This window comes from Rattus norvegicus, chromosome 7 (assembly GCF_036323735.1).
Source record: "Rattus norvegicus strain BN/NHsdMcwi chromosome 7, GRCr8, whole genome shotgun sequence".
Classification (NCBI taxonomy): Eukaryota; Metazoa; Chordata; class Mammalia; order Rodentia; family Muridae; genus Rattus; species Rattus norvegicus.
The window spans coordinates 4,625,519-4,646,310 of NC_086025.1; the positions used below are offsets into that span (position 1 = coordinate 4,625,519).

At 38.5% G+C, this 20,792-nt stretch overlaps 1 pseudogene; it reads left to right on the plus strand.

Annotated features, from left to right (window-relative positions):
* Positions 1–16,995: 16,995 nt before the first annotated feature.
* On the plus strand, positions 16,996–17,586 carry Ube2g1-ps1 (ubiquitin-conjugating enzyme E2G 1, pseudogene 1; annotated as a pseudogene).
* The last annotated feature ends 3,206 nt before the right edge of the window (positions 17,587–20,792 follow it).

Consider the following 20,792-nt stretch of genomic DNA (forward strand, 5'->3'; position numbering starts at 1 on the left):
TATTGTAGCCCTCGATAAAGCACTGAACAGCAATATTAATAGATTTCAGTTTCAGTGCTTACTGAAACAGAACAACAATAATACAGTTATAAAATAAAGATACAGCATTTAATAAAGCATTTATAAAGTGTAATAAAATAGATTAATAAATTTTAATAAAGCACACAGGTTTATAACATAAACATAAAGCTCAGAGAAATAATGGACAATAAAGACAGAGGGTTAAAGAGAAAAGAAGGCAGTGGTTTTCAGCCACAGAATAAGCAAGAGGGTATTAAGTTTCCAGAAGCCTCTAGTATAGTTACAGACAGTTACAAGACTGGGGATCATTAAGTAGTCTTTTTGCCTTTTGTCCAATTCTGTGTCCCACCTCAGCCTGTTTTCTTAAGGCTGAGTAAGCCCAAGAATTCCTTAGAACTTAAAAAGTGTAAGAACTGCTGCCTTAGACTAATGTGCAGAGGCCTGAGATCATACTTCCTGGTGATTAACAATCTAAAATAGGTGATAACAATAAATGAAAGGCAGTATTAGTAAATATACTAAAGTTAGTGAGGCTAGGCAGTGAGTTCTGTGGTATACACACTCATATAAACATTCACACACACAACACACAAACATACACACACACACATACAGAGGGACACACACACACACACACATACAGAGGGACACACACACACACACACACACACACACACACACACACACTGCAATTTGTTTGAAACAAGAAAAGTTTTTGTTTTTATCCAGAATGCAGAATATGTGTATACCTATGAGATATTATTGTAGAATAGAACTCATCAAGTATATCAGCCACCATTTTGGCAAGATGTATGTCTCTCATACACCTATGGTCTGAGGGTGTCATTTTATACATTTTTCAAACAGGCACACCATTTGGATTCCAGTTGTGGGAATTTCCAACTTGCAGCAAGACATTGTTTAATACATTTTAGACTGTGAAGCATTTTGGATTTTGTACTCAAGAATGCTCAGTGTGGGCTGGGGAAATGGCCAGGTCGTTAAAACTCCTGCTATGACAGCTTGGGTATATAAGTTCCACTCTCCAGAGCCCAGGCACAGTTGTGTAATTCAAGGGCTCCTGTGATGTCCTGACTGGTTGTTTTGTCAGCTTGATAGAAGCTTGAACAGTGGTTCTCAACCTTCCTAATGCTGCAATATTTTAATACAGTTCCTCATGTTGTGGAGACCCTAGGCAATTAAATTATCCCATTACTACTTTATAACTGTAATTTTGATACTTTTGTGAGTTATAAGGTAAATATCTGATAAGCAGGGTATATGATATGTGGTCCCCAAAGGGGCCATGACCCATAGGTTGAGACCACTGAACTAAAGTCATCTGAGAATACAGAACTTCAATTTACAAAACACTGTGGGCAAACCTGTGGGACAATTTTAGTTATTGAGGGGAAGGGCCCATCCATCCGACTCTGGGCAATGCCAGAATTCAGCAAGTGACACTGGAGTGTATCAAAATAAAAATAAGTTGAGCAAGCCACAGGGTGCAACCTGTAAGCAGTGATCATCAATGGTCTATGCTTCAGTGCCTGTGTCCAGGCTCATGCCTTGACTTACTGCCCTGAATTCCTTCAGTAAATTGTGCTAGGGAACTGCAAGGCGAAATAAATCTTTTCCTCACAAGTTCCTTTTGGTCATAGAGCTTTATCCCAACAACAGACATATTGCAAGTTATGACACTGCCAGCCAGTTAGTCTGGCACATACACCAGTAAACCAAGAGACCATGTTCAATCAACATGGAGCATCAACAACCGAGGTTGTCCTCAGGCTTCCACATGTGTACCATGAAATGCACATGTCTGTTTTCATATGGATATGCACACATACATACATGCACAGTACATAATTTATGCATAGAGCAAAGAAAGATCAACTAGTGTTTGTATGTGTGTGTATATTGTGTGTATGTGTGTGTGTGTATGTGTGTGTGTCTGTATGATATTTTAAACCTCTGTAAATCATAAATAACTAGTGTGGTTATCCTTCAATAGGTCTGGACTGCCAATAACTAAGCCACTACCACAGCTACACAGCTAGTTAGGGCTGAACCTTGATCCAGACCAGCAGTCAGTGCTGTTTCTGTGTCTAGGAAATAATGACTCCTGAGGGAAATGGTACCTGGGTGACAGTTATCTATAGCTTTACAAACTGATTCACAGAATGGTTCTCAAATATTTTAGTTCCTTTAATTCTTGCAGTACCATTAGGCAATACAGATCTCCTTAGAGATGTGCTCAATCACTGTGCTCTTTCCTTGTTTGCACTATTTGTTGAGCTATTCTCACTGAAGAAGCCAAATGCTGCTGGACATTTTCATGGATTTAGTAACTGTTTGCCTTTCTGACACCATAAGGATGCTCCACTTGGTTTGGATCTGTAGTTTGCAAAGGCTGTCGATTACAAGGTTCAGGTTTATAGGCCAAGGTCCCAAATAATGGGTGTCTGGAAGATACTAATAGAACCAGAGATAAAATATATCCCTGCAAATATTTATTTCTTATTTTAGATCTACAGCTGTTTTATATATATATATTCTATGTACAATGAGCATGTGCAGTTCCTGTGGAGCTAGAGGAGGGAGTCTGGTCCTGGGAATTGGACCCTAGTCTTCTAGAGGAGAGTAGCTAATGATAGCTTCTGATCCATGTCTCCTCCCAACCACCCATCCTCACAATTTTTATTGATAAAATTAAAGATGTAATTACTGGTTACACCTTTAGAAGCATGTACCTTATAAAAAGGGACTTAATTCTTTTTAATGATTTGAATACACCTTAGCTTATCTGGGGCTCAAAATCTTTAATGTCTGTTATGAAACTGACTACAAACTTTCATTTGTACAAACCACTCTTAATTCCATGTTTCATCTAGAAGTGAAAAGGGAGCAGAGGTGGCAGGTGGGATATAGTTTGGGAAATGCTGATTTAGCATGGTTGTGCAAATGTGATCCCTAAAGCAGCAGTTGCTTCGCCAACCCGCTCTGCTGTCCTTTCTCTGTGAAACTGAGTGAATGGGATTCCTTGCCATCTCATTGGCCAGGAGAGAAAAGAACAGACCAAGAAATTAAGAAAACAACTGGCTACTTCAAACTTCTAAGCCACTGTTGCCAACCCTTAGCCCTTCCCCAGGGCACCAGCACTGCAAAAAACAGTGTTCTGTTTTTGTTTTTTTTTTTTCAGAAGTAAATTTGTGTTTATCACCAACAACTGTAATCTCCTGGTGATGAAATAATTTTTTCTTCTTTTATTCTCCTTCCAGGCCAAATTCTGGAAGGTCTTGATGAGTTTCTGGTGAGGACAGGATCTCATCTTTATATTAATGATATCTATCATAACTATGACACAATTTTCTTGGGATAAATGATCATTTCAGCATGCTTTAGAAATACATCAAAGTTGGCACAGTGAGTATGAAAGTCTGACAAGATGGGTTTACTCTGTAGAACACATAAAAGTGGAAGGAGAGAATTGCCTCCACAAATTTGTCCTCTGACTTCCACATACCCACAACTAATGCTTCCCAAAATCACTTGCACACAATAATAGGTTTTTTAGTTTGATATTATTTTTAATTAGGAATACCTGGAAAGCTGGGTGGAGATGGCACATAAATTTAATTCTAGTTAGCCAACTTTTGTTTTGTTTTGTTTTTTAATTACTCCACCAAATTGCTCTGCACCTAGAATGTTAATGCTATGCTCTATAATTGTTAGTCCATGCTTTTATCTTATCAACCTCACCAAAGTAGTTACATTATTCATTTTCAAATAAGAAAAAAAGAGACAAAGAGAAGTTAAGCTGTTTGTACTCACATAACAAACACCATGACTGTAGTATGCTTCCTGATAGTTGGATTTCCTAAGCCTCTACTTTGGAGAAGGCATCGAGAACTGAGAGAGAAAGTAGGGAACCTGCAATTTCCATGATAAAATGAGAAGCTGATACCACAGCCTCACCAGTTAGAAACATCCCACCCTCTGTATTCCTGTGGTCAATCAATAACTCATGCTCTGGTCTTCTCCAGTATCATTTCAGCAAATTTGGCAAAATTTGTTAGAATATTCATAGTCTTTTCTTCTGTATTCCAGTCCTCTACATACTTATATGTACACACATAAACACACACATACATACACACAGAGAGAGACAGAGAGAGAGAGACAGAGAGAGACAGAGAGACAGAGATACAGAGATTGAAAAAGAGAGAGACAGAGACAGACACAGAGAGAGGTAGAGAGAGACAGAGAGACACAAAGGCAGAGACACACAAAGAGACAGAGAGGCAGAGTGTATTTTTGTCCTAAAATTGAGAAATAAAATTATCTAGAGATTTTGAGCTTGACCAGTCTTTCTAACCTTGTTTGCCATTGTAGGGATCAAGAGAGGTTTCTCTGTTGTGCTGGGGGAATGTACTTCAATAAAACCTAATTTTAATTTTCAACTGGATGTACCTTAAGCCCTAGGGATCAGGTTGAAATCTCAACTTGCCTATATGTGATGATTCTAGAGTCAATAAACAGCAGAACTAATAATTGCTATTCTGGTTGCAGGCTATGGGTCCCCACAGTTTACTGAGCCTTTACAGCAGTTTGGTCCTGGATGTAAAGAAGCTCTTTGCAGGTGCAATTCGTTAAACTTCCTTCATAGCAGAGCCCTAGCTGGGAATTAGAATAAAATGTGTAGGATGTTTATTTTGACATTAACACCTAGAGAAGGAAACCTGGGCTGACAAAGAGACAGGATTTTGATCCTTCTGGCAAGAGTCCTTCACTGGACACCTGGAAGTATTGCATCATGACTACAGGGCTGGCTTTGATTTAGCTGTTTGTACATTGACCTGAGAGTTATAATTCATCCCTCTGAAGACTCAGTAATCTTCATATACTTCTAGTAAGTTCCTTGGTTTTGTTCCAAACCTAAGTTACTATATGTCAGGCTCTGTGAAAAGCTCACAGTACTGACTGTATGATGTGTTTATTGTATATTATACAGTATATATTGTATATTTGGTAGTATCTCTCAATGGCTTTCCCTTTGTGTGTCCAGGATTGGCAAAATAGGACCTTAATGAATGTTTCCTTAATGAGTGATGACTACATTATGCCTTCAAATATCTCTCCATACCTAGACAGAAAGAAACCATTCCTGAGTCTTAACCAATTTGAGATTCTTATCCGAGGAAGCAAAGATCCATGCAACTATTAGGCAGACCCTATGTTAAATAAATGCAAATTGTGTGAAGCAAGTCTTGGACCCAACATTATTTTAGATATGTAAAGGAAGCCCTAGAAGAAGATTCAAATAACATTGTTTCTCTATCTGTGATATCAGCTGATGCTAATTTATTAATCATAAAATATTACAATTTTACATTTCATCAGGATAGACTCTGGAATAAACAATCAGATATTTTAAACACCCACTTTTCAGAATGATGATTATCACTAGGGTGGAGAGGAGGGGAGAAGAAATTACTTCTTTCTGTGATCATCTTGAACAAAAACAGAAAACCCCACACTATGATCCATTGAACAACAGTATCCTCAACACAAGTCCCTAAGCATGGGAAGACAAGGGGGTGCTGCCAATAAGAGAAAGGGCATGGCACTTAGGCTCAGAATGAGTTAAACTGACAGGAGAGTTATTGGTCTACACAGGAAGACACTGAACTTTGTGTTACGATCCTCTTCTGTTTCTTTTTTTTTAGTTTTGGAAAAGTATTATTACAAATGACAAAAGCAAAGCAGAGCTAACCTGTTCTTTTTTCTCAGTCTCTAGTTCTCAAGCTTCATTTTCACAGCTATAGAAGTTCATGGGTGCTGGAGATTGGGAAGTATCTTCAGATTATATTCCAGGGTAAACTAATTCATTGATTAAGAAAGCAATATGAGGAAAGTAGAAATGTTGACTCATATATGTTATGACAGAGAGTGAGGAAGACATATTGATCTGAAGCATAAGGGACAGTTCCAGTGAGATTTTGTGCCTAGGAATAACCACAATTGGGGAGATATGTATGTGAATGATTACCTTGCATTTCCTCGGCAAGGAAATCTGATAAAGCTGAGTCATTAGTTGGATATATATCAGGTGTACTGGTCAGTGATATTTGGTGTAGATTTAGCACAATTGCCCATAGTACAAATGGCGCAGGGCTTGCACAGTAATCAGAAGAAAGTAAGACTGAAATAATTTCCTGGAATTTGTCATTAGAAAGTCTGATAGTTTCTAAGAGCCTACTGTAGTGTCATTATCAGATTGCAGATGTAGGAATGAAGGAACTTTGAGTCACCAGAGGCAGAAGGGTAATCTTGAGTATGAAAGAACTAAATTAAAACATGAGAAGCCTGCTTCTGCAAACTCAGCAAGAGCTGTTCATAGTTCTTCTGAGGTTTATAAAAGGAAATGCGGTTGGGTGTGGTATAGAAGCACATTAATCGAGGAGGGCTCCATGTTAAGATTTAGTGTTCCTTACAAAACTAAATAAGTTTGGATTCCCGCATTCCTTCATCTTCCTGTGAAGTGTTAAGGTTTGGGACTTGCTAAAGGCAGACCCCAGACTCAAATATTATAGAAGTACAAAGAGAGTTTATTCTGTGGGAAGGGTCAGCATGCAGGGGTCACCACATCAAAATGGCAACACAGACAAAGATGCTCAGACTTCTTTTATAGGGAACTGGGATAGTTTTCCAGTAGAGTTAGGTAATCTCTAATACAATTTATAGGGGCCAAAGCCCTGAAGTTAGTAAATTTATTGGGTACAATATTAGTGTGGGATTATCTAAAACCCCATTGGTGTGATGGACTGCATTTCTGCCTCAAGAACGAAAAACTACAGCATAGGCTGACAAGCACAGATGGCCAATCCTGAGATAAGTTATCTCCCATTCATGTGGCAACCTTCTGGCTATTCCTCGTGTGGAGGATTTTATCCTCTTATTCCTGCACTTTGTAGTCTGTCGCTGGAGCAGATAGCTTATGGCCTAGTGTCCTGGTCTGTTCCTGGCACTGATGACCTATGGTCTCCTTTTCACGTGGAGCCAAAAATTAAATAAATAGCCCCCTTCAGAAGTTTCTCAAGAGGAGAAATACTATACCAAAAGAGGAACTGATATTCTAAATTTTAGAGTCTATTTAAAGGACTATCTTTTAAAGATTTCAATAATACCTAGCAATCAATACTTCCAAGATCTAGAGGACAGAATGAAGTTAGTATATCAGAGCTGGGATGATGATGCCATGCATAAGGTATGTGTCATAAAGTGTGAGGACTAGAGTTTGAATAAACCTGATAGCTAGCCTCTCATCCCATGGAAGATTGAGAAAACAGAGAAAGGTTCCTCAGGGTAAGGTGGCTCGCTAGATAATAAAAGGACAAGCTCCTAGGTCTACAGAAGACCATGCCTCAGGAAATAAAGTAGAGAACAACAGAGAAAGGAATCTAGCAACCAGCTCCTTCCAGTTGCACTTTCTCTTCACAAGTGGAACATAAAATGTGCATGCACACATAAATAAATCATAGGATAAATAAATAAAGAAATATTATTTTATAAGGTAAGAAAAGCTACTCAACTAGTCAATTGCTTTACCACAAGGCACCTGGTGATTTATAGTCAAAGGACAACAAAAGCTCTTGAAAGAAATCATTAGTTCTATACTCATATTTTTAGTACATATTCTCAGAAACTCTTGTATTTGTACATACCAACTTTGAAAGTTCATAAACAGTGAAAATTCAATTCAGAGAATATAGAAAACAAAAACTAAAAACCTAATGAAGAATTAATTAATTTTGTGCTATGGAGTACACAAAAGTATTGATCCATTAGAATAATGAGTCTTTGGTTTTGAATTAGTTGGTGGTAAATATAAATTTATATAATGATTTGAATGGTGTGTCATTATGTAAGAAATAGATGTTTAGTTTTCCTCTGGCTTCATATCGCCTAAATATTTTGATTCCCCAAAAGAGGAAGTGCTGAGTGTATTGTTTATTCTAATAGTTTTGGGGACAGTTTGTGACATAAGCATCTGAGACCTCTATGATGTCTAAACAATAGGAGTATATATGTATGCTACGAGATGACTGGTGACAGCCATCGAAGGCACGAATTAGAGATAAGACACTGAGTATAGAACCAGGTTTTACCTCTAATGACCCTCAAACTTAGCTGTGAATAGCTGTAGCTAGCCTCTTTGCTTGTGATCCCTGTGGTGACTTGGAGTTCACCAGAGAAAACTGAGCAAAGCAGCCACTAGCAGCCATGCCTGTAATGTCTTGGTCCAGGGAATATTTGTCTTTCAAAGAGGATTAATATCAGCTGTTGGGAACATGCCCAGACTTGGTTCTTAGGAAATGAAGAAAGGGTCAACCTTCCTAACCCTGGAGGAACAAAAAACCCCATCTGCTAGACAAGTTTCCTCCTGGAAGCCTCTGGGCATAAACGGCAGCAGACAACTTAGGTACCTAAGACCCTGTGAGCAGATACAAGAGAGGGAAGAGAAAGACACAACACTAAGCATCATTACACAGAAGAAATGGGGAACCAGATAGAGCACAGCAGTGCCAATGAGAGAGAAATAAGCAAACAGAAAACCACAGCCACAGGCTCTTTGAGACCTAACTGCAGTTTATGGAAATCTTCTGAAGTAAAATCTCAAGTTTCAAACCGGATTTAGCAGGACCAACAGAGAATTAGATCACCACTGAGAACTCAAATTTTTTTGTTGTTGTTTATCTGGTTGTTTTTCAGGAGCATCAGTTCCTTTTGGATATTGTGCTTGGAACTTCCGTGGTGTCTATCTGAACTTCAACAGGGCTCATAAATTTGGGTTTGCACTGTTGAACAGCTCTCTTTGTAGCAGAGTTTGCTTTGCAAGCTGCTGTCTCATTCCTAGGATGTTAGAGAGTTGACCAAGCTCTGAAAACTTTCAGCAGGCAATGCCATACAGGGTTGTATGGAACTCAGCTGCCCTATGGGTCAGAAAGGCTGGTTTACCAGGGGCTTGGGGCCTTAGGTTCTTTACTTTTCTCTGACTTTGAACAAGCTCTGACAAAACATGTCTCTCTCTTTCTCCTTGAAGCTTTTTCACAACCCTTTTCATTGATATGTTGAAATATACCTGTATATGTATGGAGATGCATGCGTATATTAAAAAATGTTAAGGGATCTAGAATTGTTTGTAGTTTTTTGGTCTGCATTAAGGCATATGTTTGCGTGAATATGGGTGCATGTGGAGGATAGAGTTTGACTTGGGTGTCTTCTTCCATCATTCTCCAACTTCTGTTTTGACACAGGGTTTGTTTCTGAACCTAAAGGTAGCTGATTTTCCTAAATTGGCTGACCACCAAGCTGCTGGTATCCTCCTGCCTCTGACTCTCCTGTGCTGGAATTGTAAAGGTACACGGTCCTTCTGGCTTTTTTGCATGACTTCTAGAACATGAAATTCCAGTCCTTCACTGAATGAGGTATGTGGTGTGTGTGTGTGTGTGTGTGTGTGTGTGTGTGTGTGTGTGTGTGAATAAATATATGCACATATATTCTTGTCTTATGACATTCCCAGTTTAGATAATCAGAGAGTTTTGGTTATCTGAAAGGACTTAATACCAGTCCTATTATAAAAGAGATTGGTAATTACTAATATAATTTTAGGAATTGTTATAGTATCACCATTAAGTATTAAGAAATCACCTATTTGTCTAGATAGCATGACTACAATGTAGTGCATCTTTGTAGTTCTGCAGAAATCTGCTCAAAAAACTGAGCTAATACCTAATGATTGTTATATATATTTTTAATAAGAGCTCAAAGCATTTAATAGCAAGAATCTTTCCCGAGATGTAATCTCCTCAGCCTTGCCTAAAGAAGTGAATCCATAATAACTTTACAGTCCTTGGCAGAAACATCTCTGGAAGATCATCTGCTAGTTTCAGTTTCTCCTAGATGGCTCCTGGCCCCAATCCTTCCTTTTAAATTTGATTTCCCTCATACATTGTATCGCAGCAATGACATCTCACTAGTATAAATGATCAGATTTCAATGTGGCAAGGCATGACATACCTAATAACCCAAAATGACACCATTGGTACCTCTGGGGTACAGATTAATCACATGATACCATTATTCTCTTCACTTGAATTCGGGTCTGTAATTTGTGAGGTCCTTTTACAGCAGGCTGATTGTGTACCGTGTTGGCTGTTATGTTATTCTTCCAGCCAACACATGCCTCTGTATGCATATTTGACACTCAAATACTCTATTGGGGAAAATCTGCTTATCCAAAAATGTCAAATAAAACCTGGATATCCTTTACAAAACCTTCCTAAGGATCAGTCCTTTAATCCAGGCTTTGAAATGTAAAAATACACACTGATATTCCTTATGGAAGAACAAATTACTGACAAGAGGGTTAAGGGATTGCTGTCATCTCTGTAAAGCATTAACATCAGCATCCCATGTGTGTGATATGAAGTGGTTTCAATACTCTACTGTAGAAAGAATATGATGCTTTTTGGTATAGTCTGTCTAAATAACAGTGTGACATCAATATAGTCCTCTCTCCCACCACATATGGAGGACAGAAGATTCAGTCAGCTTGCTAAAGCCCCTAATAAAGGAATATTGTTCAACAACTTCTTGTTGTTGTCCTTCTCATTGGGACAACTTGCTGTTGGGTGTCAAGGTTCACAGCAACTCTTGTCTTTGCTCTTTTTATATATCAAGATAATTTCTGATGCTTTCTTTCCCTTGTAATAGTTAGCCAGCAGACCCATGCTTCAGATGAGGGCTGTAATCCCTTTGAGTTCAGTTGGGATTTGCCACATTGGTGAGTTCACAGCTTACTTGCTGTGCACACTCAGTGCTCCTCTATAACAGCTCTGTCTGAGGGAGCTCTCATCTTGGGATATGCTACTTCCTCATGCTAGAGGATTTTAGACCTGGAGAAGGAAGGTACATGGGCCTGGTGATGAGCTTCCATGTCAGCTGCAGAGTCTGAATGAGCTCTATTCTGCTGGACAATCTAACAATAATTTTCTGTTGAGGTTATCCCTGTATCCCAAGGAAATAGTGTCAGAGAACATGTAGGCCTACATTTTTTCAGCTTTAAAAAATTTTAGAAACTGACTTGTGAGCTACACACTATGAGGAGCTAGACAAAACAAACAAACAAACATCACCTTTCTCCAATAATGTCTTGGATGGGATAAGAACATAGTGGGCAGGGGATATAGATAGCTAGGTCAATAAATGTTTTCCCTGTATACCTAATGAACAATAAAAGTTTTCCCACAGGGTCTTGGCCAGCTAGCCATGCATGCTCAGCAAGTTCCCAAGACTCTGAAATGTAGGCTTGATTGCCAGCATAGGACTACTGGGTGGTGGTGGACCAGCATCTTCTATTGATCACTGTTTCCCACTTGCTCCATGGGTAGCAGCATCCTCCAAAAGGAACTCACTTTACCATAGCCTGCCTGACTTCAGGTCTAAAGCCATAAGCCCAGGCAACTAGAAAATCTCTATAACAAGGGGACAAAATAAAACTTTCCTCCCTGTACCATGATTATGTCAGGGATATTCTAAGAAAGGTAAGGATGATTAGTTGAAGGCAAAGTGCTTGCAAGTATTATACTGAGCAATAGTCATGGAAGGGTTGTACTATGTTATCCTTTTTCACAATTTGACTCATGGGCATCTATATAGTTTCTCCTTCAGGGTTGCTCTAAGGAATACCACCACAAACTTGATGTGCCCTAGGTTCTTTGTGGACACCTACTTCTTGTTCTGGAATCCCTAGATCAACAGGGACTGCAGTTCATATATCTGAAGATTTGTTCATGGCTTCTTCATGGAGACACCCCATTTTACATCATCAGCAAAGTCTGAAGGTTACCATTTCTTGCAACCTTCCTTGTGGCTGATTTTAAGAAAGAGGGAATGATTTTGAAATACAGAAGTTACAGAGTGTTACAGACAGGACACAGAGTGAGTGCTTTAAACAATCATGAGCCTAAATGGGCTGTTGGAGCAGCCCTGTTTTTTCATCTCAGTATAGCTATGGGAATTTTGCTGGATGCAGATGCAACTCCAAGCAACTGCATCTCTCTAATAACTCCAAGAACAATGCTAACTGAATTAAGGTTAGGCAAACTGGAAAGAAAATGACAGGAGGCACTGAGGAAAAGCATCCAAAAGTATCCAGGATGCTGAGAAGGAAAACTGAATCCCCTGAACTTCCAGTGAACAGTCACCATGCACCAAGGGCAGACAATGCACATAAACACTTAGGCAGTGTTTCCTGATGTTCAGGAACATGGATTTGTCACAGCAATCCCCTTCTCAACTCCATGTACCATTCGTTTTTTCTCTAACAGATTTCGATTCAGGTATATAGCTTGCCTCTAGAAATATTTGAAAATCTGTTTTTACAGAATGTTTTATTTCTGCTTCTTATAGGGGGCAAAATAGACATGTAAAATGTTGGACTGTTTTATTTGACAATTCATTGGTTGCCAAGAGAATGAACAGAGTACTTTTATTGTTCACATTGGTTTTTATCACCTTTAACATGATTCGTGAGCAATTGAACATGCATATCTTTAGAAACACAAATGAGCGTATGCCCGCACATATACACACTCACACATAAACGGACACATGAACACATACTTGTATAAACAACACCCAGACCATAAACACCTATAAAAACATGTATTTACATGTGTACAACACAGGTACAATCATGCTCACCCATACCTATGGATGCACACACACAACAGAGAGAGAGAGAGAGAGAGAGAGAGAGAGAGAGAGAGAGAGAGAGAGAGAGGAGAGGAAATATTGTTGTCTTGCAGTATCTTTTCTGATGAATGAATGAGGAGGCATAGGTACCTATATTGTGCACAAGGCTCTTAGATTCAGCCAGGATCTCCTCCCTTGGCCTCTACTTATTTCTTTATCCATGAACATTTCCCATGCAAAGTCTCATTGATCTACAGGTAAGTTACAACCTCTGCATAGCCAAGTGGGGCCACATAAGAACAAATTCCTGCAGTAAGAAATATTTTATGTGCCTGGCCCTTTAAATGACTGTGCTCTCCAGTGACAGTGGCTCTTGGATTTCTGGGAACAGGATTGAGTAGAAAGCCAACAGAGGCTGAGAGGGAGTGGGCAGTGAGAAGGGTGTGGGAGAGAGTAGGAGGAGAAGTAGGATTCAGGAGACAAAAGAGTATGTCAGCGTTGAAGAAAGAAGATATTGAGGAGGACTAAAAAGAATAGAGAAGATATTTTGAAGAGTGAAACTAAGAAACAGTTAAAGATGAACTGAGCTAGTAGTGAACAGACAGTTGGTCAAAGTTCATTCAGGATAAGCTGGGCAGAGGCAGAGAAGATATTGTTAAGAGACAGACAAAATAAGAACCCATGAAAAACCCACAAATGAAGTAGCTATATAAGTTTATAGAGACAATGAATTATAACACTTAAGGAAAAATTTTAAACCAAAGAAAATTTGGGCAGCCAATGTGGAGTCTGTTTGATGGAAGAAAAAAAAAACAGAAACAAAACAAAACTCACCAAACATTAAAAGACATTTGGCCACCTTTGTGGTTAGGCAGAATGGGAAGCTTTATTTCAAGTAGGATCAGGGAACAGAAAAGAAGGGATGGGTATTTTGTTTGAAAAAGCTGACTGTGTTTACTGAAGCTGTTGTTGGAATACACACCCCATGGTGTTTAGCCATTTTTTCCCCTGTTTTTCCTTGCTTTGACCTAATTAATTTATAAGAGTGGTAAAACCCTGGCTAACCAACTGGAAACAATAGTGGTGGAAATAGAGAAACTTTGTAGTACATCAAGTACATCAAGAGAATATCAAGTAGAGGGAGAACAAATGTGTTCATTTCCAGTGACTAATGCAGAAGAAGGGAGTTTTCCCCACGTAGAAAAAGAGGGAGGAAATGTGTCAAAGGGCAGTCATATAAAAGGAATGAAAAAGAATGGACAAATAAGACAATGTATTTTTCTTCCAGAAATAGGGATAAACCTACAGCAATCCTTGGTCAATCAGAATCCCCAGTACTTACATAGCATATGCCTGCTAATGAGTATAATCCACAAGGTTATGATGAAAGAGGTTGCATTTTATAGAAATGGGGGACCTAAAGCAGTTTAAGGAGGCAATGACGTTTTATTTGATGCACCCATCATAACTGAAACAAAAGCTATATTGGAATACTCAGAATAGGTATATTCCCTAAGAGTGGAAGGAATTAGTCACAGTTGTACTATAGGATGGTCTTTCAATGGCGACGGTTGTCATAGTGAAGAGAAGTCAGGAATTTGGAACAGCACAAGGACAAGAGGAATTAATTTGGTGAGGGTCCAGTTGATAGGTAAAAGTTATGCTGATATGCAAGAACAGGTTCAATTGAAGACACAATCATAGAACAATGTCTCTTTAAGGGCATGGCCAAAGTTTATGAGCCAGATATGAAATAAAACATCATTTACAGAAACTCTTCAAGGCTCTGGAGCAGCCATTATTGATTCTTTTACAAAGATTAATCTCAGCAATAAATAAGATTATACCAAACCCTGATATAAGACAAGTGTTTATAAAGACCCTATCCTTCAAAACTGAAAATGTGGAGTGTAAAAAGTCATAAGGCCACTGAAAGTACAGGCTAAGCCCATAGATGAATGCATAAAGAACATGAATGATATTGGTTCTAACTTATATGCAGCTAGTATAATAGGTCAAGATATAGCTAGAGGTCTCTCATATCAAAAGGTCTGTGTTTTTTTTTTTTAATTTTGGGAAATAGGGACATTTGAATCAAAATTTTGACTAGGGCATCTCTAAGGGCAATTGTCTTCCAAAACATAATTCAGAAATCCAGACTTCCAATAGGGTGCAGATGTTGTGGCAAGGGTTAATATTGGACCAATGAACGCAGGTCCAAGAGATATCCAGGGTAATTTTTGCCATCAGGAAGCTATATGGGGGTGGGGGCTTTAATAGAGTTAAACTTAATGGAGACTTCAAGATGCATATGTGAATCACATAGATCCCAAACAGAACTCTATGTTGCCGTCAACTCATTCTCCTACTGGGCACATTATGCAAAGGAAAGAGAGTATTTTAGAATGGATTTTCATAGCATACAAAGTACAAAAATTAAAGGCTTACAAAGAAAAAGTTCCTGCCTAAATTATGAAATAAGACTTCAATTATCAGGCATAGACCCAGCACAAATCAGAGTGCTTTATACTAATTCTGAGATTACTTCATCATGCGTAATCAATGAAGAATGGCAAAGAAGTTGTGTGATCTCTTTGGGAGAAATTAACCATCTAATATCCTAAAAGCAAGTGACTTTTATTTATAAAATGAACTAATGGGATTCTCTTACGTATTGTAATAGGAATGGCAATTCCTGAAATGCCTACATATTTTACTGATGTAAATAAATTGAGAATGGCCAGTTATACAGCAGAAAAAAATAAATTAGCAAAGTAATCCAAAGCCCATAAAATTCATTTCACAGATAGAGAGAGAGAGAGAGAGAGAGAGAATTGTATGAAGTTCTGATGATTTTATTTGATTTTTCTAAACCTATTAAAATAATTAGTCTTGATATGAAGAAAAAATTATTTTGCAGACAGAAACTGCTGGTAACTAAGAATTAACATTTTTCTACAACTGCAATAATTAGAAACAAATTATTAAGTGTGACTCACATTTGGTCTCCTACAGGCTTGCCATGTCAACTGGCACAAGAAAATGAGGAAACCATTATTAAAACAAGTGTTACAAGCCTCAAAACTTCTTGAAAAATGCCATGTTAATGGTAACAGTCAAAATTTTTTTTCTGTCACTTGGCAACAAGGCAAGTAAATTATAAGAAAATGTCCATCTTGTTTTTTGTAGAACCAAACTTTATTACAAATTATAAGTAACCTTCAAGGTACCAAAAGAAATGAAAAGGATTTGTTTCATTTTGCAGAATTTTAAAAAGTAAAGTTTGTACAAATACCATTGATACAAGCTCAGGGTTTTGATGAGCAACTGCTTTGAGCTCTGATAATGCTGCTTTTATAATTACACAATTCTTGGAAGTAATGGCTAGTATGGGGATACCTGTACAAATTAAGTCTGACAATGATATCTCATATGTCTCCAATAAGATGAAGGAATTCTTTGCATAGTATAACATAAACCTCAATACAGGTATAGTACACAAGACGACAGGACAATTAGTTGTAGAAAGATCTAATTGCACCTTAAAAAAAGCTTATAAAGCAAAAAGGAAGAAAAAGGACCCCCAGGGATGGACTAAATAATGCTCTGTTAACTTTAAGTTTTCTGAACATTAATGAGAAAGGATCAACAGAGGCTGAAAGACACTGTGTTACAGGAAAAACTTTGGAATAAATCAATCTCTATACTATAAGGTTGTGTTACCATCAGAATAGAAGGTGGCAATGTATTGTGTTGGGGACATGGAATTATTCTTATCACCACAGGAAATGAGAAGCTATGGATACAATTACAACTAAGAAAATTCAGATCTTCTGAAAACCTTGAACACTGACAAAAAAAAAAGAAAGAAAAGAAAAGAAAAAAGAAAGAAAAATAGTAGAAAAAAGAACCTCGGTAGCGGCCCTGTGCACAGTGAGGAATTGGTCGGGGAGTGGGAGGGAGGAACCGGTGGGGCAGACAGGCAGGCTGAGGAGGGAACCAGTCAAGCAAGCAAAGTCCCACTGCATGCCCTGGTACCCTCCCTTTCCAGGCATGAGGAGCTGAGAGGAATGCCAAGGTGCTTCCTGGGTCTCCCAAGACTTCTGCACTCCAGTTGCAGGGCCTGGGTTCCTCAACACACCTAGCTCCAGCCACAGTCAGAACTTGTCAGAGTTGAAGTCCCAGGGACAGCCTGGGCTATTGGTGGGGAGGATGACAGAGCTGTAGTCATTGTTGCTACTGCGAAGACAGCAGGCAGAACTCAACAAAAATACAGTGGAAGGCATTTCAGCAGGTTTAATAGATGACAATGTTCTCTATCGTTGGCAAGTCCTTATTATTTGTCCTCCAGATACACTTTGTGTAGGTGGTATTTTTAAGGCTCATCTCATTTCCCAAAAGATTATCCCCTCCAGTTTCTTACATGAAATTCATTACAGAGATTTGGCACCCAAATGTTGATAAAATTGGTAATGTTTGCATTTCTATTCTTCATGAGTTTGAGGAGGATAAGTATGGTTATGAGAAGGCAGAGGAATGATGGCTGGCTGTCCATACTGTGGAAACCATCATGATTATTGTCAGTTCTATGCTGCAGATCCTAATGGAGACTCACCTGCAAATGTAGATGCTGTGACGGAATGGAGGGAAGACAGAAATGCAGAATTTCAAAGGCGAGTTGCCACTGTGTAAGGAAAAGCCAAGAAACTGCTTTTGAGTGATGTTTATTCAATAGTTAGTAACTTCACTTATTTCAGGGTCTCCAGTTGAGAAACATGGCACTGTTTTTCCTACACTCTACCCACCTATCCATGGAATTCTGTTTTAACAAGTTGGCAAACTCTGGCTGGAACTGGGCAACAATAAAACATGCCAGTCATTAATGCTGACAAGAGCCTAATAAGTGCCAACTTACAGATGATTACGTATTTTGAATTCTAATGAACTATTTTAATCTTCAGGAAGAATTGTATAAAGACTTGTACATAACACAATATGATCAGATTATATATATATATATATATATATATATATTATATACTGAGATATATATATATATATATATATATATACTGTTCATGTACATCCACAAACACATCCTGTACCAAATAATGATGTCTTGTAGTAGAGTAAGAATTGTGTAAATTCTTAAAGACTTTACCAGTTTTCTTTTTCTATTCATCGCTTTTTATCTGTTCAAAAAGATTCTTTAAAACATGTCAAGTGAAAACAAATAAGGATTAAAAGTTTCCATATAATTTCCTTTAAACCATGGAGTCTTTCATTACACTCTATCCATTTACTAATCTTTTGTATTTTCTTTGTTTTGGCACACTTCTCCTTCCTTTTATCTCTTTATCTGCCAGAAAGTTCTCAAATCTTTTACTTAAAATACTGAAATACTAGTAAATTACTTGATTTTCACGATGACTTCAGAGGTGGGGTTGTCACTACATGCTTTGTCTTTTTTGTACTCTGATTCACCCATCTCTTGGATTGGATGTAGCAATAACATTTTCTGGCTGTTGGGAGCTCGTAATCCTTCTCATTATCTCATGAGAACTTTAAAAGAAAGAAAATATGAAGTCTGTTAAGTTAATCTTAGAGAAATTTATTCCAAACGATACGAAAATCCAGATTTTGTTTTTGTGCTTAAGTTGTGTAATATTAAGTTTGGGTGAATATAGCATGCACAGCCATAGGCTTTCTACACATGGGACTGCTATTAAAAATGCTATTCATCCTATTACCCTTCTCCTTAGCCGATACATGTTTCTTCTTACAGCAGATTTTCCTCACCTATTGTACAAAGAAATTGTGATATACATTTTCATGTAATTTGATTTTGAAATTTAGTCATCTTATGTAGTGAGTTCTTCCAAAATATAATTTTTTGCAATTAAAAAAAGAAAGAAAAGAGATAATCTTCAACCACAGCATTTCCCTGCCTGTCAGCAGAGCCTAGACAAGAAAAGTTCAGAACCTAATCACTAGCAGGCCCCTGAGGATAACTTTGGTCTCCTACAAAAGACAGCCATGCCCAGTGCAGATCAACCACAGGCTAAGGAACAGGACAATAAGAGAGACAATGCCGAATACAGCATCCTGAAGGCCCAAATAGAGACCTTAAGCAAAGCTTCACAGAGCTGGGGATAGAGACTGAGACTTTGAAAAGGAACTCCAATGCACAAGATGTTAGCAAATAAGATGACCCATGAAATAAGAAAGGTTCATGAGAAAGGACCCTAATTACAGGAAAGAGATCATCCCTGTGAGGATCTTACGTGTGGATATGCTCCTTATCAATCATCAGAAAGATCACATCAGACACCCGAGAACGCTGGAAAAGACATTAGAAATGATTGAGAAGCAGCTACAAAACCGAGCACTTTGTAGCTAAAACAAATGGGAGTAAATGCAAGGTGAAATATTTTGTGTGCCTGGCCTTTTAAATGACCCTAGTGTTGAAAGTGAATTGGGCTAGCAGACTGAGAAGACAGTCGGTGACAGCTTATCAAGGAGAAGCTGAACTGAGCCAGAGAAGATGTTAGGAGACAGATAAAAGAACTCACAAAGAACACACAATGTAGCTAAGTAAGTTTATAGAGACAAAGAATTATAAAACAAAATGCAACTTTTCCTTTTTTACAAAAAGGAACATGTTCCCAAGAGAGAGGCCTCCAAACAAAGCCTCTAGCAAGCTTCAAGTTGAAACATCATATTACCACTAAACCTGCCGTGGCTCCCGCACTGAAGACCTTGGTAGCAACAGAGGAAGACAGTGACTCGTGGTCATTACCCAGGAACTTTTCAACACGTTACAGTTTTTGTGATATGAAAAGGTGTCCAAGGTCAGCCAGAAGAAGGTTAATGAATACACTGCAGAGATTTTACTGAAATGCAGAACTCTGCACAACTAAGAGGGAGAATCTGTCCTGAAACACAGCAATACACATGCTCTAGTCAGTAGGACAACGTTAGCTGAGGGATGCACTATAGGATTCCATGCATCCATAGGGTGAGACCAGTAAGACATATCAGGAATTTCCATAGGCATTTTCTGTGCAGGAAAGTAAAGAAGTTTACTTCTTATTTTTTAAAAAGCTATATTGACATTTTAATATATTAAAAACCTGTTAATTTCAAAACAATAAAACTTATAAATTGTAAAGAAAACCACCATGTTCTTCCTTTCTCTGAGCAAATACACCTTGTAGTAAATGAGACCGAACAGTCTACATGAGAGGGGACAGGGGGTCCAAAGAGTGCTGCTCAGCCAGCTTTGCCCACCAATACACACATCTGCAAAAGCAGACACACACACACACACACACACACACACACACACACACACACACATCATAGAAGTTATAAGTGAGCAGAGAGCATTGAGGACATCATGCTGGCTGAACAGTTGAATTTACATTATACATAGGAGATATTTCAAGTGAGACCCATCACTCTAGTGTCTAACCCTGGAGACTATAAATGCCTAGGTACCACACTGTTGATATAGTTGGAGAAATTTTTTTCTCTTGAATCCTCAAATCTGTCACACTAACCCATAACATGTGAGAATCCTTTCCCACATGGCTTCTCATCCAGTCAGCTCATGAATGTAAGCTCAGGAAAGAATTCTCCAAGAGCACTCACAGAAATAGGGCAGACATGCTGCTACTAAAGCTCTGTGAGCGTGAATCAAGATCTGCAAAGGTTGCAGAGACCATCTTGTGATGCAAGGAGCAAGAAGAAAGGCCACATGCTGAAATACAGCCAGAGTGGAGAGACCCTCAATCAAGTCTCTGGATGACACGACCCCGAAAGAACTCACACAAGACAATCCTTATTGTAATCACATGAGCTTTATTGATAGGAACCAGTGCACTGGGGTCGAGACTCGTATCCCATGCAGCGGCAGTGGAGTTAGACCCTGAGAGGCTGGGAGAAGAGGTATTTAAAGGAAGAAACCACAATCCAAGGGGGAAGCAATGGCGTCATTGGAAAGTGTG